This window comes from Octodon degus, unplaced genomic scaffold (genome assembly GCF_000260255.1).
Source record: "Octodon degus isolate 3935 unplaced genomic scaffold, OctDeg1.0 scaffold00096, whole genome shotgun sequence".
Lineage (NCBI taxonomy): Eukaryota > Metazoa > Chordata > Mammalia > Rodentia > Octodontidae > Octodon > Octodon degus.
Genome location: NW_004524672.1, coordinates 6,405,554 through 6,433,054, shown reverse-complemented (window position 1 = coordinate 6,433,054; position 27,501 = coordinate 6,405,554). Strand labels below are relative to the sequence as shown.

Below are 27,501 nucleotides of genomic sequence, written 5' to 3'. Positions count from 1 at the left end.
AAAAAAAAAAAAAAAAGAAGAAGATAAAAGGGCTTTACCTGACAAACCTGACTCACTGGTGCCTGTAGAGAAGTTTCAAGGCAGGGCCAGACAGCCATGGCAGATCCAGATGTCAAAATCCCGCAGCTAGCAGCTGGTAAAATTTGAGGGACTCTTTTAAAAGCTAATTTAGGGGACCAGCCAAATAGCTCAGCAGATTAAAGCACCTGCAAGCAGGCACAGGGCCAAAGGTTCAATCCCTGGGCCTGCAGTGCCAGCTCTGCCCCCAGGGCGCCCTGAACCGGTAATTGAGACTGGGCACTGAACACCCTCTAGACCCTTCCCTAAAATAAATATTTTTTAAAAACTTATTTAGATCAACAAATACAAAATCAAATAGGAAAGGTGAAGATTATTTAGTGAGGGGTGAAGGGATCACAGCAATGTACTGGAACTATCCTTCCTGTGTCCATCTTGAAGCTGTTTACCAGGAGTGCTCTCCGAGACACACATCCTGACTCCACCCTAGCTTCTCCCCTTCTAAACCAGTCCACATCACTAAGCACGCTGCCAGCACTCTCAGGGTTCCTGCATGTAAGGTCCCCAAAGTTTAAGCTTCATTTGCTTCCTGGAAAGTCCTCCTCTGCACCTCATCATACAAGTATGACTAATAGCAGCAGAGTCTGCGAAGGGTATCTGTGTCCCTGTAAAGTATGTCATGGCAGTCACCCTAATTTTATAAGACAAATGTAATCACTTGTCCCATCTCATAGACCTACTAGCTGTAGAGGCCTGGGGCACACTCCATAGAGTCTCCATTCCCTCCCTACTTCTTAGTGCCACTTGTCACCTTAGGAGCCCACAGCCAGTTACACGGTGCCTTGCGACAGTGAGGACAGCAAGCTCTGCGGTCAGCAGATTGCCTTTGCCAGCAGCGCTACCCAAGCTCGCGAAACTTCTGCTTTCTTCCCTGCACAATAAGCAACAGACCTCTACTACTGCTGTGTGCTCACTTTCTGGACACTTTAAAGAGCTGTCTGCTCGATCCAAGAATAAATGTATGTGCAAGAGAGGTGAGAAATAGAAAAACTCCCCCTCTGTGAGCTGTGGGGACCCCTCATACCTGATCCCACACATCACACAGATGGCAGGATTTCTTTTTTGTGTACATCCAGGGAGTCATCCTTGGAGTAACACAAATATTTTGTTATGTCTGAGATTTATAAAATCACAAGTCATTGAACCCGTATGTAGCAGGAGTTCCAAAGGTAGTAACTGAAAGCTTGCTCTGTATGCTAGAGGTAGCCTCCTCCTTCCACACTCACTGAAGCATAGGTAGCAGAAAGGACAAAATTCATGTATAAAAGAAACCCAAGTGTTCTTAACCCCCATTCCCTAGCATTCAGTCCTTGTCAAAAAAAAATTTTTTTGGTTTGTGTGGGGAAATGAACAAGAAAAAAAAAAAAAGTAGACAGGTAAAAGCTGACAGAAATTTGCAGATTACCAAGGAAGAAAAAGGGAAAGACAGTTAAAAGCAGAACATGGCCCCCGATGCCTTGCTGCCGTGGCCCTTTCCCCATCTGTCCACTGCAGACAGGTGGAGTCCTTTCTGAGAAGCCAAGCCAATCCCACCATTCACTGGTGCTGGCCACGTGGCCTGGGGCTGAGGGAGGATACTCCTGGACTTCACATTTCTGTTTGAAAAGCTTTTAAAAAATGTTTTGCATGTGTGGAAAACTTTCAGATGAATAGCAGGATAGCATCCTACTGTGGGTGAGAGTTAGACGAGAACATGGCCTTGATCCCATGGAGTCTGGGAAATGGACCCTGGAGCTCGTCTCTGGGGGATTCTGAAATAGTGAATGTTTTCCACTTTCTGACCCATAATCCTGATGTATGTCTCCAGGATGTGAATTTTGATTTTTCAAATGTAGCTTGAAAGGTCAATAAAACTGCTTTTTTTTCTAAAAATAAATAAAGCCAAGACACCCTACTCTTCCTTCTCATTTAGCTGGGTGTGAGGTTCAAGAGATACACCAATATTTTCAGTATGCTAAGATGATGACCCTTTCCTAATCTTTGTCATTAAAGGACCGGGGGACTGCATTGTGGGTCAGTGGGTTGCACAATGCCCTAGCTAGGTTCCATCTCCAGAACCACACTAAGAAGTGGGGACAAAAGGCAGGCAAGTAAGCTGTGTACTTTTTTTTTTAAACTAAAATAGAACAAGCTCTAGAAGTCACTGCCCAAAAAGTACTTTGTAAAAAAAAAGAATATTTCCTCTGATACTACTGATGAAAATGCCCTAGTTTGTTGTATTGCCACTACCTGACCTATCCCGTGCTTTACAATGCTATCCTGCTATTCACCTGAAAGTTTTCCACACACACACACACACACACACACACACCAAAAAAAAAAAAAAATTTAAAAGCTTCTCAAACAAAAATGTGAAGTCCAGGGGGATCCTCCCTCAGCCCCAGGCCGCCAGCACCAGTGAACAGTGGGGTTGGCTTCCCAGAAAGGATTTCACATATCTGCAGTGAACAGATGGGGAAAGGGCCACGGCAGCAAGGGACCTGAGGCCACATTCTGCTTTTAATTGTCTTCCTCCTCTTCTTCCTTGGTAATCTGCAAATTTCCGTCAGCTTTTACCTGTCTACTTTCTTTTTTCTTATTCATTGTTCAATTGAGTTTTCATTATTGTTTAAGATGTCATTAAATAATATTTTCCCAAGACAGCTAAGGAAATTTGCAAGGCCACACGGTTGATTCCCATGTGGTAAAGCAGCAGCGGCTCTGTTAACTGCTCTGGTAAGAGAAACATCTCCTAATCTCTCAAACTTTATGTTGTTGGGGCATTAAAGTGGACAGAAGGAAGAATTTATTGCTTGGTCTTGCTAAATAACTGAGGTTACTAATATGTTTTTAAAAATCACATGCTCTGTTTTCATAGCATTCTACTCTGTTCATCTTGGTTGACCTTGCAATGGAGATAACTTTTTAAAGGAAAAAAGGAAAGTTTTCAAGCACTGCTGTAAGCCTGGTGTGTTGAAGTGCGCAGGAACTGAGCACTTACTTTAGTAATGAACGGTTTACAAAAGGCAGTCACTTCTATATTAACAGCCTCATTCTGCAACAGTCTGTCAAAAAGCTGCACAACACATTCTTCCAATCTATTATTGTCCCCTCCAAGCAAAACCCATTAAGCAGCACGAATGTAATATCAAACAACAGTCTAGAACAGCCATATTGCAAGTAATGCAAACAGTTGGGGGGCGCGCTCAGTAAAACTGGTCATGCCTTGCAATCACAGAGACATGCTCAACCTATCTACACACATTTGCTTGGGGTTTTGTCCTCCATCTTACCCATAAACCCCTGCGGAAGTCTGGGTATCATTTTTTAAAATTGATTTGCTCACAGTTCCAAAGATGTGCCTGGCTAATGATGTTCTTTTGCCTTTTCTAGCAACCAATGAAAGTGTGATGGAAAGCTGCCCATCCTGACCACAGGAATAGAAACCGATCAGATCTCCCATCAGGCCCCTGACCCTCCCTCCTCTCCTCCCCCTTCTCTAGGTCGCAGATGCACCGGGTTGCTCCACCACCCGCCTCTCCCCAAGGGTGCTTCAATAGCCAGGCACAATGGGGAAAGCTAAGAACTGAGTTTCCACTGGGCAGAGGTGATTATTGACCAAATCCTTCAGACTATTTGTGCACAGCCCTTCTGGGTTCTTTTTTTTCCCCCTTAGAAAAGAACTTTCCTGGATGGGCAAACATGTTTGTTTTTAAGGGTCTTTCTAGGAGAAACCATGCATATTCCAGCCAGCTCCAGATGAAACGAGTTAGGGGGCTCTCCGGCATGCCAATGTTTGAAAATGCCGTATTTCTGCCATATTCAGACCTTTGCCTAGGCTCTCCACTTCAATGCAGCCTCCTGGCCCCTCGGGGCCCTCCCACCCCCCTCCTACTCCTTTATGTATATATGTTGCATAATTATGGAGCAGTGAGTATTTATCACCTTCTCTGGGCAGTAAGCAGAAAGAAATACAATACCATTACTTCCACTTACTGCCTTTCCCAAGATAATTAGATAACACAGTGGAAGGAGCCTTGGTAGCCTAATGCGGTTCAAGTTAAGTGATTGACATGGCTCTGTCTGGCTGCTCTATTAACTGTTTCATTTTGTTGCTATTTGCAGTTTGCTTGGCTAATACTCCGAACAAATACAGACTGTTTCTTTAGCCCCTTTTTTCTCTTTGACCTTCTCCTGCCCATTTTCTTTGACTCACTTCAAACTGCCTTGAAAAGGCCTGTTGAATGCATACAGTCCATCAGAGGGCCAGGTCCGTCCCTACCCTTGCCCTGAATGCCTTACTTCAAAGATGGGCCGCATTCTTTAATTGCCCTTTGAATTAATATCAAAGGGTCACAATGCGAGTGCCAAAAGAGAAAGGGGCTTTAATGAAGCAAAGAGCTGCCATTCATTTGCAGATAAGCACGTTTTTATGCCTGAATGGTCACCGTGGCTAAAGGCTTGCGAAGGGGAGACCCGGCCTCCGAGACTTTTCCTTAAGTAGTGATTAGTTCAAACAAACAAGAGTAAACAAATAAAAAAAAATCTACAAACAGGGCAACATAAGATAAATAATGAGGCTGGAGCTGAAAGCCACACCTCCCCCCTCACACTCCCATCCCAAAAAAGCAACAAAGCAAGAAGCAGGCATTTAATTAGCAAATCTATTCACTTCTTCTAATCCCATATCTCAACATTGAAATTCCGAGGAGAGAGTTCAACAAGCGTGCCTGAGAGACAGTATTCTCAGCCTGAAATCTGGGACCATGAGGAGCACAGAGGGAAAAACATGAGTAAAATGTAGGAGAAAACATAACTTTTCAAAAGTGTCCCAAAGTTCATGATATAGTTTCTTTTGACATGAACATGTGAAGTGAAATTGTTGACACTAGAGTCTTCAATACAAAGAATCATTCCATCTGTCTGTCTGTATGTATGTATGTCTGTATGTCTGTCTATCTATCTATCTATCTATCTATCTATCTATCTATCTATCTGAGCTGTATTTTGCAATTCCCGGGCACAAATCAATACTAGTATGTACTGTCTTCACTGTCCCCGTTAATACCGTAGCCAAAACCACAGTGTGTGCACCTAGGTCAACAGAAGGTGAAATACAGATCAAATCATCAGTAATTACACAGTGAAATAGTAAGCCAGGCTTCCTCTCTCCATCTTTCTCTTATTTAGTAATGTTGGTGATTAAGGGAGGAATTCAGTCCTGGTGGATTATCCTCTGAGCTATAGTTTGGCTAGCATCCTAGGTGCCTAGCTACAGACTGGATGGTTGATGTCGGGTAGACACAACATCCTGACCATCTCCTGGACCTTGGACCCTTCCCTGGGTGCCTCTGCAAACAGAGTTTAGGATACTTTCAAGGACATACAAGAGAGGTCCCTGTTCAGATACTTCAGTCAGGCTTCATGAGTGAGTTACCAATTTAAATCCATGCCCAGAATTGCCAGTGCTACGCTAAAAGAGAGAAGTCTCTCTTATCTTTGAAGAAATCAAAGACATCTTTTCCTCACTGGCTTTATTTTCCATGAGCTTATCCATCTGGTTCAGAATTGCCAAAACAGTGAGAAAAGGGCAGCAAATAAATGTCAGAGAGTCAGCCAATCTGCATAAATCTCCGGCTCCTTCCAGAGAAACTCCTTCCTGCCCTGCTGGGCCTTCCAATCTTGTGACATGAGCCAACAGGCATTAGAACAATGTAGAAGTCAAAAGACTTATTTTGCCCAAATCCAAGCTCTTAAAAGCTGTTTCTTCCATACCAGTTTTCCACTAGCTATACACCAGTGCTCCGCTTTGCAATAAACCAATGTTATCGTAGCAACTAGGTCCTGTGCCCTGGATGCAGAATTAATTCAGTATATTCTGAACTGACCACAGGAAGATCCCCGTAATCCTTGTTAAACTCTGTACTCTGAGAAAGCATGAAGATAAATCAATCAGAGATTGACTCTCGTTTCAATGACTATAAAAGTAATTATCAGATTATAAGTAAATATTATTTTATGTTTACTCAGACCTGACGTGTTGCCTGGTCACTAATACATCACAATAATACTTTGGGGCAGGGGCCAGGGAGATGGCTCAGTAGAATAAGTGCTTGCCTGGCAAGCACAAGGGCCTGAGTTCAATCCCCAGTTGGTGGGGGGGAGAACACAATGGGGCAAAGAAGCAAATACTCCCATCTCCATTTAAGGACAATCCAGCTTAGAATGTGGAGTAACCTTCCCCAGCTCAGCCCACTAGCCAGAGGGTGAACTAAGACAAAAACCAGTCTTCACCCCAAAACCTTTCATAGAGCCAGGGTTAGAGATGATGCAGAACTAAAGTTTGACAGTCCAATCTTCTGTGGTTTCCTTACCAAAATGAACAAGTGAAATAAACTTCAAGACCTTGAAAATCTGACTTATTGAGACACAAGGAAAGTGTTTGGCTCACACATTGCAGTGCTTACCCAGGACACTACTGTCCTAAAGCACAACCGTTGATCAACTCTATCCCACCTGGGTACAATGATGACACTGAGCACAGGTTTCCTAAGGATGATAATAATTGCACCACACATTTGTCTAGGGCTTTCTAATGTTTTTCATACCCACTATCTGGGGGGTCAGGGAGATGGCTCAGAAAAAAAAAAAAAAAAAAAAAAACATATCCACTATCTGGTAATATAATGATTCTTTGAGTGGAAAAAAAATTACTTTTACTTTAAATTCAAATACTAAGGAATAAAGAAATATCCCTTGATATCTGATGGAAAAAAAAATTAAAGCAATTTGAAGTGTTTAAGCCTAGGGCTAGGGATATATAGTTCAGTGGGCAGCACTTTTCTAGTATATTCAAAGCTATGGGTTTAATCCCTAGTACCTCAAAGAAGTAAATAAATAAAAATAGTGTTCAGACCTAAGCAATGTAGCCATTGAACTGACCCCAAGTTATACATTTCATATCTTCTGTAAGAAACTCTCAGTAAAACTGATGGGCAGTTGACATCTAAGTAAACATGTATATTCCCAAAAGACAGATCATTTATGCTGGCATTTTCTTCTCCAGCCGATTGGAATGGGAAATTCTCAGCTTCAGAAAGGGCCTCCCAACATCCAGTGCTGTGTAAGAGAGTTCTCTCTAAGGCCAAGTCTGCGCACTACGCAAAGACAGCGGAAAAGGAGTCTCAGCGTCCCAACTAGCTGTCTCATTAAAAGATTTCCTGAGACTTAAACGAAAGCCTTGTCTAGGTGCCGACTGCACTTCTCCCTTGTGTCACGGAGTCACAGCCACAAAACCTCTCGCCTCGTGTACATCTGTCCCACCAGACTGCCCTGACCTGGGCCCTGAGGGCTACTGGGTTCACGAAGCGCTGCATCACTGGCTGCAGCTATTAGCTGTCTATGAATCACAGACACACTCAGAAGTTCTCACCTCTGACTAAAAGCACAAATACATTTGAGCAAACCGACCTGAAAGTTTTAGGTTTACAAAAGCTGTGGTAGCCTCATTTCTTTAGAAATGTAAAGTCGCCCCTCCAACCTAACTGTACCTCTTCCGGGCACCAGCGTATCACCCAAACATGGAATAAGTGTTATGTCAACTAAAGAGGCTTAAAGGCAAGAAAATGGGATCTAAACAAACATTTAAGAGCAGACATCCTGCTATAGGCTTCAATGGCCAACATTTGCTATGAAGTAATAAGAATTTGCATAATTTTGGGGAAGACTTTGTTTTCAAAGTAATTCTCTTTTTCACCTGCTTAGCCCTTCATCGTGTATGGCTTTGGTTAAGTTTTGTTGATGGAGGCTCATGTTTAACCAACTGTTTTTAATTTACAAATTAAACTTGTCAGAAGTAGAAATCCTTCCCTTGGAACTCTTCCAATATGTCAAGAATTAATTCTAATGAAAACGGCATTGCCTAAATGCAGGATGGCCAGTCACTTATTTTATTTACACAAAGTCCTTCTCAGTTTCTTTGATAAAAGCAGCTAAATCTTTTTCCTCTTTCATGTTTTGTCAGCACTTGGTCCCTTTTGTCCCTTGGCTATTTGCCTAGCTGTGGACAATAAGGCAGGAAGAATAGAAGCAGATTGTTGGAATGGCCCTCAATAAACCTAATTATGACATGTCCACTACCCTCACCATGGCGCAGGCAGGGGACCCAGGCTTATTCAATTACTCTCGCCAGGTTTCTCTTTCAGACCTAAGTTATCCTTTGACTGTTTGTATTTCTGAACAGTATTCATGGTCATTGTGAAAGAAAATCCCCCCAACTTTGAGAGGTTTTAAAGTTGATGCTGTTATTGTAGCTAATTTTTATTAACTGAATGATAACATGATAAAGAAATAGACTTTTGTTATGTAATAAGAACAAATCAGTGTGTGCTTAAAATTACACCTTTCCTTCCTTTCCCTTCCAGCCAGCCTGACAGGACATGTAACCAGAATTAATAAACAAAATAATTTCTTCAACCTGCATATCCCTTACAACATGATACTGAGTCTAGTGGGACAGAGCAGAACTGTTTTGCTGTGATTCCTTTAAAACTCAAAAATAATAATAACCACATGATTTTAGTACATGCGGGGTTATTCGTTTTATCTAAGCACCACGAAAGTGCCTTACTCCATTGACACCAGTGAACATAAGTTCACTTGGTACCTTTACGCCAACAGCTATTTCTTCAGCTGCTCTAGGTAGGCAGGATGGACAGTATTTAATTAAAACTCTGGCCGCTGGTTGGAGGAGCCCTTTCCTCCCCGAACAGATTGTTCGGAGATCATGCTTGTGGTTCCTGCAAAGCCAGTATATAAAAGCTGTGTGTCAAGTGGACAAAAGAATGGAAAAAAATGAAGGAATGCCAGAACCCGGCCCCTGATCCATCCTATATTTTAAGTCAGCTATGTCCGACAAAGTGAATAGTCAGCTATATTTACAGATACTCCAGCTTAAGGGAGACAATGGTTCATAGTTGCAGCTATCTCTGGATAATTTCTTCTTTTTATCTTTTTTTTTCTTCTTTTCCTATTAGAAATGCATTGTTCCCTGCAGAACAGCTCTTGGAACCATAATTGAATAAAATTGCAACTACAAAAGAAAGTAGGTACAATAACTTTAAGATTTCCTAATGCGTTTCCTTCACTAGAAATTTCCTTTCTTTCTAATAAAAGAAAGTCTAAACTGTCATCTTCCCTGAACATGAATCTGAAGTTGGATATATTACATTGCCAGGGAAATTACCTTTTTAATCCTAATCGTAAAAGTCTATTTCCCGAAAGACTGGTGAAATAAAATATACAGAACCCTTAGTGTCTGAACAACAGTTAGAACACGTATTTCTGTACTGGGTTTTTCTCTCCTGGTTTCTCTTTTTCTTCAGACAGCAACAGTTTCATTTTCTCCAAATTCTACAGAGATGCTTCAAATCTCAAATATCCAAAAATAAATTGTGTAAGTCTTAATACATATAATTTTGGTGAAATGTATATTGATCTTATCTCACAGAATGTCCTTCTGCAGTTTCACTTTAGCATTTGTTGATTTCAATTTTTTTAATGAGTATACATTTATGTTTACATTATCTTTAAAATCCCTCGGAACAATCGCTAAAATAATCATAATACCACTCTGCCTATAAATGAAAAACATCTCTTTCCATGGCAGAGTGGAAAACAGTAAACGTCTCACCATTGCGGAGTTAAAGCATTCTTTCAGAACTGTTCAAATCACTGCACTCAGCAAATGTAAGCTCCTGCAGAAAGTTTTTAAAAGCCTGCTTTTTCTCCTTTAGAGTGGAAATGTTGTTAAAATATCCAAGATGTCTCAATATTTTAACCTGAAGCATATGTATTTTTGCATTCCCTAAAATGTTTTAATGTTTTCATATAGTTAAACAGAATAACAACTCTTCTTCGAATCTCAACTAGCACTTCCCTAAGAAAACATGGAAAAAAACAAGTCTAGGAAATCAAACACTCAGATCTCATACAACTCACCTCCCCACACTTGGCAAAGCATTATAAATGCCTGCTGTTTTAAAAGTTATATGGTTATCTTGCTATTCAAACTGTATTAAACAAATTTATGCCATAACTCTCACAAATTTAACTTCATACAACCTGTTGGAACTGAACTCCTGTGGCAGCGAAAGTCAGAGGCTGCCTCTGCAGATGGAAAGGGGAGTCGAAAATTTAGGTTGTTTTGATTCATACGGAGTTGCTCAGCAAAAACAAAACAAAAAAAAATCTAGCATTGTCTAAAAGGGGCTAAGATCAGATTTCCCCTTTAATCTAAAGGTCAAGTACTGCTTTCTCTCTTATCAAATAAAAACTTTAATTTGCAATTCAAAGTTCAGAATTGCAAAATATCTGATCTGAATACAAGATAATTACTAAGAAAAGCAGAAATCAACTTTTATACGGTCAATAGTAGTGCTTCTAAATCTAGATGTAGAAGGGATATAGTTTACCTTCCTAACATCCACATTTTATAATGTTCATCTTATATTTTAAAAGATTAGTGTAAATATTTTCAGCAATATTTTCTTACATGTTTTTCCACAAGCTTATGCACAATAGAGAAAATCGCAATGAAACTGAACGATAGACAACAGATACGTAGAAAATGATGCATGGAAATATTATTTTGGATATTTTATATGCGCTAAAATTTCCTCAAAACAAAGACAAATTTCCAGGATCAGCTTACATGGTTAATTTTATCATCCAGTCTTTGCAGCAATGGTTCGAAACATTTAAATTCATCATTGTCTATTTTCAGAATATATAGCTTAAAAGTTATATACTATAGATATATATGTTATAGATATATACAATAGCATTCTTTTGAAATAAGATTCTTCCACAAAAGTAAAATAGTAAAACTAATTGGGGGAAAAAGGTTCCCAAATCATCCCTTGATAGACTAGAACATTTTGCCTTCAGTTGTTTTCAATATGACAAAAAATATTTTTTACATTCTTTCCAGGTTTCTAAAATGCTTCATACCGAAGTAATCAAAAATCAAATAAAATTTTCAAATTTGAAATGGTCTCTTGTTTAATCCTTACAAGATTTCACCCAGATTCTGTGTTGTGTGGAAATTTTTCATTGACTCAAATAAGGGTTTTGAAAACTTGTGTAATTTAATGCAGAAATTGAAAAAAATTACTTTTCCGGAGTGAGCTTTTTTACAACCACCAAGTATGAGACATAAGAGACTTTCTTTTAAGTTTAAGATCCGATTCAGAATCCACTGAAGGGAGAGCACCCTCCTCTGCTTCTCTCCGCAGGCACAGACAGTCTCTAGAGTGGGCCTGGTGATCAGAAATCCCCGCGTCCCTCTCGGAGCAAGGCAGAGGACCTGACCAAGGAAATATAGCCATCCTGTACTATGGCGCTCCAACTTGGCCCCCCACGAACACAGCCCTGTGCAGTTGGAGCAAACTCACTAAGCAACACTCTAGGCCTTTCCAGACTCTTCTAGAAGCCTCAGCTTGGACAGGAAGTGCAAGCAAACACGCATTTCCTGCATGAAGGGGACAGAGCAGTGGGGCCACCTGCATGACTGCACAGGAAAGTAACTTCTAGCGGGGTTCTGCTGTCACTGTCCTCTTCCACCACCTAGAGCCCCCGCCACACCCCCAAAGGTAGGAGTCTATCACTTTTTTTTTTTTTCTTCTTCTTCTTCTTTTTGGCGGAACTGGGGATTGAACTCAGGCTCTCGTGCTTGTCAGGCAAGCACTTATTCTACTAAGCCATCTCCCCGGCCCCAGGAGTCTGTCTGTCACTTAGACATCAAGTGGCCATAGTTTTCTCCAGCCCAGCTTCCTGGAGACCCCACTGTGTCTGCACACAACTACTGGGGCTGCTAAGATTGCAGTGACTAGGACATGGCTTCAGCCGCCGCAGTCGGCACTTTGCCCAGTGTTTTTGTCAGAAGAGAGGCAAATGATGTCCAGGAAGAAAAAGCAAACTGATCCCAAAAACATTCAAAGACCTACAACAATCATATAAAAATGGCCTAAGGCCACCTGGACAGTGAGACCGCCAAGGGCCACCAGATGAAGGGTTAGTGAGTCCATGTGCCTGAGTTGCTTGTGAGGAGTCAGCTCAAAATTTGTTCAAGGGGCTCCCTGCCAGGTGTAAGGAAACTGTATAGTAGGAGGACCATGAGGGTAAGTAGCCCAACCCAAACCTGGACTCCCTGAGTAAACAAGGTAAGGCCCAGGAATGAGAGCCACCCTGGACAAAGACTGATGCGGTTCTGTGGGAGCCCCAGCACCTCCAACTGAGGGGGCTCCTTGTGAGAAATACCTCATATCTTAATTTTGCAACATTTACAAAAATGTGATGAAACAAAGTCGCCGTTGGGACTCCTCCCCAAGACTGGTAGGAGCCACCCCAGGTGAAGTTGCATAAGTTCCTTAGCTTTAGGGTGATTCCACCTCTGACAAGGGCCCCTCTTTGGGCAGATGTGGGCCTTTTCAGATACCTGCTTCCACTGTCATAATTTTCTTTCTTTCTTTTTTTTAAAATACATATTTAGTACAGAGTCTACAGGGTCTCACTACATAGATCAGACTCATAGTGATTCTTCTATCTTCAGCCTCCCAAGTACTTTGATTATAGGTGTGCGCCACCATGCCCAGTCTCAACTGCCATCTCAGCACTCCAGGGTCGGGCCCTGGCATGGTGTGGGGATCAAACCCTGGTCTCTGTAACACTGTCATAATTTTCACAAAACACCTATCTAGTCTAAGCAGAACCTAGAGTCCTATAGGAACCCACAATCATTTAAATAGTACACAACAAAGCAAACTATTTCTAACCTCAGTTATAGTGGGTGGAATAAATCCTGCTGTCCACATACTCCAAAGATGTGTATCTGAAGTTCTCCAGAAATCAAGAACTCTCCTAAAACTGAGAGTTTAGAAGGCTCTGCGAGCTCCTGTCCTAGATCTCCGAAGGACAGACTCATCTTTTCAGACCTCAGATAACTGCCCCAGAGCCACTGGAAGTATGAGAGCTCACATGAAAACTCTGCCCTTAGGACAGGCTTGGAGCTAAGACACAGGATGGGCTCCACAGTGCCGCCCCCCAGGCTGTGGCTCTGTGCCAGAAAGACTCTTCGTGCCTTTCTCTGGCCCTACTCTTTTCCAGAGAGCACAAAAGACACACGCTAAAGGTCTTCCCCACAGAAGTAAGGGAAAAACTTTCTGGGGGAGAGGATGCTGCGGCCCAGCCTGGCCCTGCCTCCTCCTGGACAGCTGGGCAGTCATAGTGTCCCCACAGGCCCTGCTTGGCCCATGAGGAAAACCTCATGACCAAACTAAGGCAGGGTGTGCCAGGGTGCAGTGTGTGTGGCAGCAGGAACTTCTCTTCCTTATCTGGGCAAAGCTTTCCCTGCTGAACACCTCAAATCCCACCATCAGGAATTACTTCCTCCTGGAATCCCTTCCTCCTCAGCGCTAAGCTGTCAGTCTGCAGGACCCCTTCAGAAAGAGTCCCAGCCTCTGGATGAGGTTCTCTTGAATAAGACAGAGCCGGCCACTCCAGAGGGCTCAGGAGAGGAGCGCACAGGCCTGGAGACTGACGTCACCCTGCACCTAAGGCCCCCCCACAAGGCGGGTGTCAAAGGAAAGCAGGGGAAACCTCCTCAAGGGCGGGTGGGGGCTTGAGGTGATTTTCACACACACATGAGAAAGGATACAATAGTTCTGGTAACACCATTTCCCGCACAGAATAGTTCGAGTGACCATATTTTTTAATTTTTTCCTACAGTTTTTCCAAAAGAGTTTTCCAAGTACCAGAAATTTCAATGTGAAAGATAGTCATTGCCTTTCCTAATGAATTTAATTTGGATTTTCATTTTTAAAACATAGAAAAAAAATGTGTCTCGGGGGGGAAAATCATTACTTTAAACTAGTAACATTAAATTATAGTAATTCAATAAAATAATGAAAGTTAGCCAACAGAGATTCAGACCAAATTCAGTTCTGTATGTCATTTGTATTTTGCAATAAAGAAATTGTTCTTGTACTTATCTGACCAAGGTATATGCTGACACCGCACTAAAAATAGAACCTTTGCACAATGGCTTGAGTTCAATTTTCCTAAAAGGGACAAACAAATGACAAGGGTGGGCCAGGTACTAAGTTCTTACTATATGACCTACACAAGAGCTGTATTCCCCTACTCTCTGCTGACCACTTCCATGGCCTCTTGAGTCACAAGCAGCAGCTGGCTTTTTGTTCAGAAATGCCCCAATAGATCAGCTGGCGTGGTTCACAGGCGAGAAGACACAGAAAAGTCAAAGTCCAAAGAGTTCACAGATGAAGGCCCAAAAACTGAGCCTCAATTAAATCAGTCCCGGAATGTCCATCCCTACCTTCTACCTGTTGCCCAAATCCTGTCTAAGAAGTACTTGCCAGGTACCCAGGCTGCCTTCTGGCCCCTGAATCCTCCAGTCTGGCACTCCGCAGTCTCTCACTCGATATTCTATCTCAACTCTTCCATCAGCCTTCTTCTTCCAGACAAAACCTCAGCAAGTATTCAGAGCTTGGCAAGCCCAGCGACCGCAAGCAGACATTGGCTGCTTGTGAGAAACTATAGAAAGTGCCTTTCTACTGCCCCTGATAAATGTGCGTTCTGCATACACACACCACGGACGTGCCCTGTCTGCATAAAAGCCTAGCAAATCTAGAAAGCATCACACTGGTTAGGTCCCCAAGACATATTTTGCCCGGGTAGATGCTACCCCTCCAGAGGTGCTGTGAGGACAACCGCTGTTTATTTGCTCCACTTCCTGAAATGGATTCCCAGCTCCCTTTAGCAATGGTCTGAGAGGATGTTAGAGGCCCCCAACTTTCCAAATTGCAACCAAAAATTCCAGACACTGAGATCCCATCTACTTGGGTATCGTGAAATGGAAAATCGAAGCATTTCCCCCAGATGAATTCATGAATTCCTTCCTATTGTGCTTTTTGTTTGTTTTGTTTGTCAGGGTGAGGATGAACTTGAAGCAGTTGGACAAGCTAAGTGAAAGCTCTACCTCTGAGCTGTGTCCCACCCCCACTTTCTGGAAGCAGAGAGGCACCTCTGGCCACCAAACACCTGCTTGCTGACTTGAAGCCAGATCCCCAGAGAACGGCCCAGCTGGCCATCTCCCTTGACCTATATGGGCAACAGCACTGTGATCATGCACTGTGGAGCTAAAGTTTGCTCACCCTCTGGATGCAGGCCCCGTAGGGATTTGCTTGCTATGGAATCTTCTTCCGTGGAATTAACCCTTTCAATAGTGTTCTTCCCATGTGTAAAGCTGGATATATTTACAGGTAGTAATCAGACCCCACAAATTATGGGCCTGATTCAATCCAAATTGTGCACAGATCTGGGAGAAAGAAAAAAGCTGCTTTTGATTCTCAGCTCTTTGCAGATGCTCGTAACACCAGGCCTGTTTACCTCCCCTAACTGACTCCTTCAGGTTTCCATAAGCAAGGCAGACAGAAAGCAGTGTGGGCACACAGGGAGCCCAGCTAGCTGTCCTCTGGCTAAGCGGAAACAAAAATTCTAGCACGGAGAAGTGCAAGTAAACATCGAGTAGCACATATGGGCACTAATAAAGTAAAATTTAAAATAAGAGAGAAAATGTACCTTCCCAGCTCCAAAAGAGAGGAGGGAAGGTGGGAGGGAATGAGAGAGGGAGGGAAGGAGGGAGGAAGGAAGGAAGGAAGGAAGGAAGGAAGGAAGGAAGGAAAGAGGAGAGAAGGGAAGGGAAGGAAATGAGGAGCGGAGAGGAGAGGAAAAGAGAGGAGAGGAGAGGAGAGGACAGGAGAGGACAGGAGAGGAAGACCACACCTGCCTACCTCTTGCCTGACAGATGCTTGTTGTTCTGGGGCAGCCATTGAATAGCCAAGAAAGAAGACTTGTTTTGGGTTTTTTGTTAGTTTTTACAGCCAAATTAAGATTTTATTTCCAAAAACTAATCCTGAGCCCTTAATTTGTCTCCCTGCTCCTGGACACCCCATTCATAAGGAGGAAGGACTGGAAACTTATGCTATGTAGTGTTTGCTGGGCACCCAGGATGCCTGTTTCTTCAGGAGGGGATGCAGAGGCCTGTTTTTCTCAAATACTTGGAGCACGGCACTTCGTGACTCGTTTCAGACTCTGACTGGCAGCTTGGGTAAACCAGGTATTCGGCAGTATCAACGGATGAATTCCAGAGCATCATATTTAAGGGAAAATAGGTCAAAATGATTTGGGGGAGGTAAGGTATTTGAAAAAGCATAAAAAGTCTTTTGTGCATAGAAGGGATTGGATACATACTCCCTAAAATTTGTAACATTAAAAATCAACCGTTAAAAACACAAAATATTTTTAAAAGCAAAAAGCAATGGTTTCCCAACCCAAGAAACCCCAAGAATATCAAGTCAGCACTTCTACAGAACATTTCTCAAGTAAAAGACTACATTTTATAACTTAGTAGTGCAAACATAACTGCGTGATCTTAGAAGACAATTTCTCTTTTGTAACTAAACAATCGGAATGTGTGGCCCCACGCTGTTGTCCAGCTATCGTAATGTCTCCAGTCCACAGGGAAAGGAAGAGCGCTTAATCGCAAAAGACTACTTTTGACGAGAGTAAAACTGAATGAACAGTAAGCAACAAAAGAAAAAGGAACCAAATATGTAGAAGAAAAAAGTTTGCCTTGGATTTAGAAAATGTTTCATTTGAAGAAACAAGAGAATATAGAAGCACTTTTGGAAGCAGACCCAGTGAGGGGGACAGTTCTGAGTAGTAATTCTGAAACTCTTGATTACTGGGAGGAACGTGTCTTGTGGGCCTAGCGCAAGTGCCTAAAGGCAAGCGGACTCTGGCTCCAAGCTTCCCAACTATTCCACCATTGATTCTCAAGGCAAAATCCAAATTCCTCCAATGCTACCAAAATTTCAAATTCCATCCCTTCATTTTACAAATAAATGCAACACATGTGCCAAATGGTGCCGCGGAACAGAAAACACCCTATTTTTTGTTTTGTTTTGGTTTGGTTTTTTGTTTTTGGAGGAACCGAAGATTGAACTCAGGCCCTTGCACTTGCCAGGGAAGCACCTATTCCACTGAGCCATCTCCCCGGCCCAGAAAACACTCTACATGATGCAAGCAAGCTCACTGGTTGCCAATGTCATGGAATACTATGCTGCTAGGCAAACGAAGCCAATGAGAAACTGCAGGCCCTGTGGAAGAATAATGCTGAGATACAATCTAAAGGAGAAACTGTAAAAGCCAAAGAAATGCAAAGTATTTCATACAGTGGGCTTCCACTCCTGAAAAAGGTGAGAAGAACTTTACTTTTAATATTTATTTATTTATGTATTTATTTTGGTACTGAGGATTGAGCCCAAGGCCACTAGAGCACCAGTCTGTGAGAAGTTTTTGAATGAGAGAGAGGTAGAGAGATGCCTAGTCCCACATTTATGCACAGCTCCATAAAGACAAGACGCTGGGAAGTAATTAGTGGACAGAAGGGGCGGGGGAAGTCTCACCATACCTTCCTTGATATCTTTGCAATTTAGAACAAAGCAAATGTTTCATCCACTCACAAACAAGGATGGTATTTTGGAAAATACAACCTGACGCAGCATACGCTTCGCTTGACTTGAGCGTGCAGGTCGACAAGAAGGCATCCCGGGAATAGAAAACGTCTCCTTTTGCAGCTGAGAGTTCTTTGCTTTCCTAATCCAGGAGCCCCCTTGCCTCTGAAAGCCTTCGGGGGGGTCAGGACTGTCCAGAAGGAAGGCACCAGGCTCTCCCGTGCATTTTTATCAGTGCACTGGGGGCTGACCAGCCGAGGAGCCCGGCTGCCTGCTGCGACGCCTAAGCCGCAACAGCTGCATAAACTGGCTGTGCCCCAGCCTGACCTATTTCGGAGACAGGTCAGACCAGTGCATGTGGGGATAAGAAAACAACCTTCCTTGCAGCCACTGGCCCCACTGTCAAGCTGCTCCAGCAGAGAAGGACGGGGGCAAGGACTCCTCAACCCCCAGGAGCCCTGGAAGCTGGGCTGCTTTCTTTTCATTCTGGAATTGCACCCCAGTAACACTGGAGCCCCTATTCTTTTGGGGGTAGGGTGGAATGGATCTTTTCAAGCCAAGGGGGTTGAATAGGTGGAAATCAAATAGAAAACTCATTGACATCTATCCTCTAGTTTAAAGAGGGCTATCTGGAAAGCGTCCTTAAATTTTCTAATTTTAAGGGAATGGGAAACAGACCTGAGCACAAGGAAGGAAGAATGAACACAGTTTATTGTGCAGAGCATGAAGGTGTGTGAGGGTGACAGGGCGGGCTGCAGGGGGGACGACGGAGAAACTGGGGGGAAACACACTACACTGTGAAAGGGCTTCAGGGGTAAAACTGTATGTGGGAGCCATTTTCAAAAAGCAACTTGTCAATCTCTGACATGGAAGACAAAGTGCACAAAAAAAAAAAAGAAAGAAAAGAAAAGTTAGACTGGCGGAGGGGGTCTTGCAAAAGCGCCAAATTCATCTGAGAGAGAAAACCAATACTGGTAGGATAAGAGGGAAAATGATTAAGAAATAGCCTCTGACATCTCAGTGAACAGTTTTAGAATTTTGTTATTCTTCATATGTATTAAATCAGTGAAGTCCTACCCATTAAATAGTTGCTTATAAACTTCTTTTCCTGGTGTGATGAAAATGCACTTTGTAGCATGTGTTGTGAGTGTGCACATGTGCGTGCACATTTGTGTGTGTGCACTGGTTTGGTTTGGTGTTCATTGTTGCTGCTAAGCTCTGAATTAAGCTTTTATTTGCCCTTGGGCAGAGCCCATCTGCTAGTTTGTAGGCTGGGCACTTTCTGACTGCTCAGAGATTCCCCCCAGCCCTAAGACTGTGAGTTTTAAAAGTGTATTTGTAATTTTCACATGACATGCATTTTCTCATTTTGTTCTCACAGAACCCCAAGAAGTTAGTATGAGGTACCCCCATATTCCAGATGTCAAAACTAAAGTTCAAAGAGTCACACCAGAAACATGTCTGGTCTCAACTCCAGAGCAAAACTGGCGATGTAATGCAAGAACAGGCCATTTTTACCATCCGTTCTGTGCTCTTACATGGTAGAAAAGGACATGGGAAAGGACTTTGGGGTGCATTCAAGTCAGACCGGACAGGAAACACTCATTGCTTCAGGGACCCTAAAGCTGGCCAACTGAGAGTTCAGAGAGATGAAACTTATTACTTTTGTATAAAATAAATTGGACCAATTAATCTTCTTTAGTATTAGGTTGACCTCAACTTGATGTTGATAACATAGACACACACATCAGCACACACACGCACCTAAACTTTGGCTAAAATTTTCTTATTCATGATACTATGGTTGAATGCTAATTTTAAAGTGCATGTTTGAAGGTGGGGATGTGGATGTAGCTCATTGATAGAATGGATGGGTCAGGCCCTGATTTTAATCCCAAGCACCATAAAAAATAAATAAATCAGCTACTACATCTATATTAAAATTTGCCACAAATAAATAAATAGAATGGTATTATGGCCATACGTTATCTGTGTAACTGTAAAAATGATAAAATACAAATATAGCCTTTCGGTTAAAAATGTGAATAAGTATGTGAGAATATCAGCATTTATCATAAACATACACCGGAAATAAAACAAGCTCTGTGTTGTAATACAAATTAACTTTCGTAACTATTTTATTCTAACTTCTTATTGTGTCCATCTGATATAAAACCAAATGCGTCTATTGCTGAAACTGTTTCCAGAAATATGCCATCTAGTCCATCCTAGGAACTTTTTAAGTCCTATGTTTAAATCTCCATAAATCTATGTGATTTGACTTCTTGGCATGATCTTGTAGACTGCTAAACTCTAAAAATCAACGGTATTTCCTCCTCCTTGATCCTGTGTCCATCAACAAAGAAAGCCTCTCCTTCCTCTGCCCAAACCATTTTGAACAGCTATTTTTTTTTTAAATGGAATCTGTTAGATTAGGATGACTGGATCCCCCAGAATCCAGAGTTGAAATTAATATACTACATAGATGCAGTAAAACTGCCCAGCAACAAGTATATAAGAAAGTTCGGTCAAGAAATTCTGGAGTGGAGAAGACAACTATATGCAATATATTAATTGTTGCAACTGTCCTACTAATTGGTTTTGAAACTGTCTCATTGCTATTTGTTTCTCAATAAAATTATTTTTTGAAAAAAAGAAATTCTGGAGTGGGCTTGAGGACAACAGCACAAAACTCCTTTGATACAGTGTGTTATGAGTTCTCCTCTACCTCACTAGAGAAGGATATTTCGCAGTCACTGAAGTAGGAAAATGACACAAAAAATTTAAAGACTTTGATCAAGTTGCTTTACTCCAAGGAGGAGGTGTTCCACTTTGTTAAAATCTTGCTGCTAAATTTAAAATGCTACACACTTCTTTTCACTACATGCAATATGCAAGGTGAAACAATTTTTTGAGAGTTTTCTTTTTAGGAAAAAAGTACACCAAATCAAACTCTAAATTACACACTGATGCTCTTTATTAAAATACACTTTCTTTTTAAAGACAAGTGTCTATACCTAGAGCAGAAATTATCTGCTACTTGCTTCTTAGCTTTTATAAGGAAAAAGGGAAGGAAATGAGACCTCGAATGAAAGAATTCATAAACCTATTCCACTGTCCACCACAGCTGCAGTCTGTGATTTTCCTGTTTTCCTTTGACAGTAGTGACATTTCTAATTCATCTCATTTAAATGTTTTGTAATATTAATGAACATTTTAATAATGGTGTATGTCCCAACTAGAAATAGGAAATTACATAGGCTTTTTAATTCCAGTGCATAATCTCAGCAAAAATAATTGGTATCGAAGACACTTCCTTAAAGGAAAGAAGCCCTGATTCCAGGCAAAATTCACAAGCTATTGGAGCTCAGTGCCGGACCAACACTACAGGGTAGCAGGACTGAAAGCTACATGGTGCCTGCTGTACAGAAGATGGGGGTGAGTGGGCCAAAAACTATTTCCCAACAAGACAAGGGACGGCCACGTGATGCATGTTTCCCAATTCTGGGTTGGGGAGGAAGGATGGCAAAGTATGAAATTCCCTTTCACTTTTTCTGCACCCGGCAGAAATCATAGCTACCAAGCTGGAGGCTGCCAGTTTGGCGGTCAATAATTTTGTCTGGGCACTAAGCTCAGGCCCAGTTTGGAAGTGGGATTTGCTGTCACCCTGGCAGTACACGAACATATAACCTAATAATCAAGGGTGAAAAATTATCTTCACCCCATGTGTATATAACATATCCTTTTACATGTGAAATATGTCTACAAGAACTCTCTAATAGTGGGTCTGCACCCAGGACAGGGGGACACAGCAGATCCAAGCGGATGCTAACTACCAGCTTAACTCATTTCAACAAGCATGCCACACTGTGGCAGTGATACTAAGCACTTGATGCTATAGAACATCTGAAAATAGATATATTATGAACTGAAAGATTGTAGTAAAAATTATTGTAAAATATCCTCCCATGAGTCTGCACTGTATGGCAAGACTCGGCTTATTCAAGAAGAAGCAAGATAAACTAAAAAGCAGAATAAAATAAATTCCATGCACTCATTTAATACTGAAAGGGAGATTCAAAGGCACTCGATGCACATTTAGATCCATGATACATATTTAAATACCCAAAGCCTGAATCTGGCATAAATTTTGGAGCCTCGGAGTGATTTGTTGGAATTTTCAAATTAAGCACAGATATGGTATTTGCACAGGAACCTTCAAAAAAATGTTTTGCTCTCATAGAAAACAAAAAAAGTCCAAATGTATTGAGTTCTTAAACAAACAAACAAAAGTCTACTAGTTCATCTAAAAATCAACAACCTAAATAGACATCAAATCATTCAAGGAACTGTTTTCCCTAGCAGTCAACAACGGAGTTCGAAATGGGAGGCTGTGCTATGACCTCAGCTTTCTGATGACTCTAGGAAGTACAGTCCATGAGATAAATAAACCTTTACGTGGTACAAATAAGCACAACGTGGTACCAGCACAACTGTTAGCGACCAGTTTAGAAGTAAACCCCAAGGATGCACATAGTCCACAGGCAAACAAACACAGATCTATTCCGTGATTATGGGGTGGTAAAGTGTACCAGAGGCTCATATATAGCCACCTGTGAACACAAAAATTATGGAAACACTTGTAAAGTTACACAGTCAATATAACTTTCAGTTTCCTGTGTATTTAAATAATTCTCTGCCTAGTTTTATGCCAAAACCTGGTATCTTTTTTCTATATCATTCCAACTTGGAAGACAACTAATAAAACTTCTATTGTTTTGAAATTTAACAACGGGCCAGTAATAGCGCCCATCCCCCTCCCCCCAAAACATGAGAATCGATTTGATGATAAAGTCACCACTTTAGCCTCGGTTCTAAACAAGAAATCACCACAGGATAATTAAAAACACCCCATGAGTCTACTCTACCAGCCAACATGTAACTGGTTTCAGTTCCTATTTCTTAAAGAGAATTCGGTCAATTCCTCCTTAGAGGTTTCAGAGGAAAAGGAGGATTTTCCGAGACAGATAAATTGAAATGATCCTGCTTTGATCTCTGCGGTTAAGAATCCCTCACAATGGAAGATGGCTACTGAGAGGCCCTGCTCTCGGCCTTTTAATGCGGAACAATGGTATCAACAAACAGCTACTTAATCAATATTTGGCCAGAGCCGCTGAAAACTTCCTTTTCAGATTTTAATTCCTAGTTGTAAAACAACCCCGGAGCAGCCCGTGAGATAAGACATTAAACTGACTGCTTAATTGCCTTTTAGTGCTTTGTTAGTTATCTATGTATGTTCTTAATGGTTCTTTAATCTTTATTTACCCGCAGAAGTAAGTTACCTGTCTTAGAATCTCAGGGAACTTTCTTGATCCCAATTAGAGCCAAACTCCCTCTAACCGTTGTAGGTGCTATTGAGCGCCGATTGGCATCAGCCGTTACTTGACGTTGAATCTCACGGTAGCAACGATATTGGCTTTGCGCTGAAAATGTATATATTTGTGCAGGATGAAGCCAGCTGGGGTTGGTGGCAGCGCTCCTGTTCACGTGACGGCTTTCCCCATATTCCACTGGCCTGCACCGAGGGGCACTTGCTGGTTCTGCTTCACCACCCGATGGGTTTTATTGCTCAGCCCTGGGGACTCTTAAATGACCCTTCGGTAATTATTACGCACTTGAAATCCCTACCTCCCGTTCTAGGGCTATCAACAATCACATCAAACGCCAATGTAAACATACGATTTCAAGCATTAATTAGAAAATCTGCATGTTTTCAATAAGGCCAGAAAGTTAGTGGACAGCAGGCAACTGAGTCAAACAAACAAGCAAAAAAAAAAGAATCTACGAACCCAGCCGCACCCTGGCGTTTCTCTTCACACTGTTCCGGCAGAGGAATTGTTATGGTTAGGAGGAAAGGAACACAGCGTGGTATGCTAATTTAATTCAAGTTCTGCTATCTCCAGTACTTTTTTTTTTTTTTTTTTTAATGTGGTACTTTTCCTTCTTGATTTTCCTAAGGGCTTTGGAAAATTTAAAATACGCCCTAAAAAACAGAGGCGATGTTGAGGTCAAATTCCTGATCCTAACAAACGGACCTGCGGAGTGTCTAGGCTGTCCCCTTCAATAAACTCCCCATGTCACTAATCTATGATCCTATATCCTTTTATTTTAGTCTGTGGGAAAGTTCTTCTTCCGCTGTCCGGGCCCCTAACCTTATGCCAAAATTTTCTTCTCTAACCTGGGCACACAAATAAAATAGGCTTGCTTTTCCACCCCGCAGTAACAGCACTGGTTTAAGGGACCAAAACACCCTTTGTACGCACCCACTGCAAAGGAAATCTTCCTAGGACCTCAAAACTTTATTCACGGGTTTATATTTTAAAGAAATGAAGTCGTTTGTCTTGGTTAATTTTAGAAAAAATTCACAGCTCATAACCAAAATGGGCGCAAAGCAAAACTTCTGTCACTTTGACTTTCTCACATTAAAAAAAAAAAGCACCCTGCAACAATGTCCAATTGGAAGGGAGACATAGGAACGGGGTACAAACCCCCAAGCAACCTATGCTTGGAGCCTCTCTGCTTAACCTTTCAAACTGCTGTAAACCTCCCACACTCGCTGGTGATTTTTAAAGGGAGGGGTTCGTAGGAGAGTGTATCTCCAGTCCCAATCAAAACATCAATTTGGCAATCTGGCCTCTCTCCCCTTGCACTCCGGAGCTGCCACTTCAAAGCCGCTACAACAAGTCAGTAATTGTAACGATGCATCTAAATATTTAAGCGAGAGTCTCGCAGACGCGTTCCATTTACAGTTCGCATCTGTCCTCTAATTCTATTACAGCACCAAGCAAAAATATTGCCCAAAACTCACAAACAGGAAAAGCGTCACGGGGGAGGGGGGAGGGGAGGAGGAGGAGATGAGGAAGAAGCAGTTTCTATTGATTAGTCACCGCTTTTGTGTTAGGGGCTTTCTTTAAAATAAGAAAAAATGGGGGAGGAGGCTGCAGAAATTTCACTAATGTGAGCCTCAGGCAAGGGAGGAAAAAAAAAAAAGAGAGAGGAGGAGGGGAGGCGGGCTGTGTCTAGATGAAAGTGAGGAGCACATAAAGGGGGCAATTGAGTCGGCTGCAGCCCGGCGAGCTAAGCTGCGGGCCGGCCAGAGCGCAGGGAGGGGGCGCGGCGCTTTGGCGCAGGGCGCTGAGTGGGGGCCCCGGCCATTGTGGCGGCGCCCGCGGGCCGCTCCGCAGCGCCGAGCGAGGAACAGAGGCGCCCATTGAGCAGGCGATGCCCAAACCCCCGGTGCCCGGGCCGGGCCGGGCTCGGCTCCTCCGGGCGCTTCTGCTCGGATCTCAGTGCGGGCCGGGGGCAAGGGTGGGAGGAGTTGCGTGTTCTAAGGCCCCGACTCTCTCCTTTCACCCGGGAACCGAGCTCGAAGGAGGGATCCCGAAAGGGCGCGCCCGCCGCGGCGCACCTGGTCCTCTCCGGCCATCGGCGCCTCTTGGATTGGGCGAGGGAAAAGGGAAAGTGGGAAGGCAAAGAATCCGGGTGGGTCTCCTTGTGTCCCCAAGCAAGCCAGTCACCGCAGCACCCACCGCTGCGACCTCTGGCGACAGTACCCCTCGCCACGCAGACGCCCGAAGCGCCTCCCGGGTCCGCGTATCCCTCCCACTCTCCGGGCTCCCAGAGCCCTTTCTCAACATTCGTTCTGTTTTACAAGCGAGCCGACCCGAGCAGCCAGAGACTTTTGATGCCCAAACATCAGAGGCGAATTTTTGAGGTTTCTAAACTTCAGACTACATCTCTGTCTGTCCTTTCCCTGGGCCCCTTCAGTGCTCCAGGGCTCATCCGGAAAAAGAGCTCGAGGCGCTGAAGAGACTGACTCTGCGTCTTCCTTGACAACCCGAAATTAAATTAGGCTTCAGCCTCTGAGGCGTGGGCGTGTGTGTGTGTGTGTGTGTGTGTGTGTGTGTGTTTTCAACGGCACAGCCCCCACTGGGGAGAATACTCTGATTTTAAAATGGTAGCAATTGCCCCTGAATGACAGCCGGCCCAGCTAGACGGCCCAGAAGACTAGAAACATTTTGTAGGTGAAATGACCACTTTTTCCACGCTGGAGAGTCCATAAAACTTCCTGGCGCAGCAGCTATTGCGGCTCATTGAATAATTCATCCCTCATTGCAAGCCCATAATGTCCATTCTTGGCCCTTTGTGGGGCTGTTTTCTCTTCTTTTCTCCTTGAATTATAAAAAGGTTGCCTTCCTTTGTTCACATCAAGCTGCTTGGAGCTGGAGCTTTGTCTGGTCCAAGCTAAAGTGTGAGTTTCAATGGACTCTCCGGGCTTTGTCTCCCAAGTTCATCTCCAAGTGTAGATTGTGTAGAGAAGGCCTTCTTTGTAAAAGCTGGAAAAGTTGTACAAATGTTTGACCAGCTCATTTGGGGCGTTTTGTCTCCTGGGCCTCGGTTGCTTGTGCTCCGAGGGAGCGGCCAGAGCTGCTCGCCTAGCGCCTCCAGCAACAAGTAGCAGAGCCGAGCTGGAAGCCTCTCCAGCTCAGAGTGCCTCTTTTGGATTTGGGATGATCTGACTCCAGGGCTCCTCACTTTCCTCCCACCCCAGCACCTCAGAGCACCAACTATGTACAGCTAGAGTAAGAGCAGAAGCAACTTTCTCAGAGAGACCGGGCAGAAAATACCCATCCAAAATAGAAAGGCTTAGACTTAGTCTTTGCGCATCCCTTGCTATAAAGAGAGGAAAAGAACAGCATATGTTATCATTCTGCTGGACCTACTGTGGGGTGGGGTGGCTTTTGTTTCTGCGGGTTTTTTTTTTTTTCAATTTTGTGTTTTTATTCCCAGTGCTAGATATTGAGCCCAGAGGCTCATGGGAACTAGACAAGCAGTTCACTACAGAGCTGACCCCTCAGCACTGTGGTGTTTTCTTGATTGTCTGCATGCGCCCAGAGCATATACTCTTCTGTTGATCCTGAAACCATCCAATTGGACTTGTAGCATTCAAATCAAGGTGCGCCTGTGCTGAGATTTTCCAAGTTTTCTAAGCTGTGGAAGACCAGTAGCTGCCCTAGGGTTGAACAACTAAGGTAAAGGAAGCGACCAACTTTCTGACCCAACTCTCACCCCAATGCAATCCTGGTGAGCACACACGCACTGCACTCTTCACAGTAGGTGAATCCTCCAAGCCAACGGGAAGCTCACCTGTCCCTCTGGGACAATTTTTTAATCAACTCCACCCAAAGAAATCCCAGGCCAGGCTCCAGGTGTAGGCAGGGCACCTGGTCCCTGGACCATCTGAAAGGATGCAACTACCGTCAAGGCTGAAGACACTGAAACAAAATCCCCCCTTGTGCTGTAGAATGCTCTTTCCCAAGCTTGTTTTCCAAAGTGTGGGCTCTCTTGCTCTCTCTCCCTCCCTCCCTTCCTCCCCCTCTCTGTTCAAAGATGACTCCAAGCAGCAGGTAAAGGGGAAGCAGACTCAACTTTTGCTCCCCTGGGGGAGATTTTCTCCTGGTGCTGACAGGCCACAGCCAACATGGAGTGGGTGGTCTGCACCCCTGAGAGATGGGGGTACCAGCGCTAAGGACTCAAGAACACAGATCCTTCTAACTTGTTGCAATCCAGAGCTTCGATTCCCAGATACATGCAAGTTAAACCCTCTCACACTTGAAAACTAATTTAAAACAAATCAAAAACAGCCAACTTACACACACAAACACATACACACACATGCATGCTTGAAAAACAGATACACACTCATAAGGCAGATGTGCGGCAACTTCAGGTACCCATTCTCTCTCTCTCTCTCTCTCTCTCTCTCTCTCTCTCTCTCTCTCTCTCTCTC

The 27,501-nt window shown here is 43.2% G+C and overlaps 1 protein-coding gene across 3 annotated transcripts in view; it reads right to left on the bottom strand.

The window, feature by feature from the left end:
• The window catches only part of Pax3 (paired box 3), a 100,477-nt gene that overhangs the window by 67,997 nt on the left and 4,979 nt on the right, over positions 1-27,501 (bottom strand). The window lies entirely within an intron of this gene.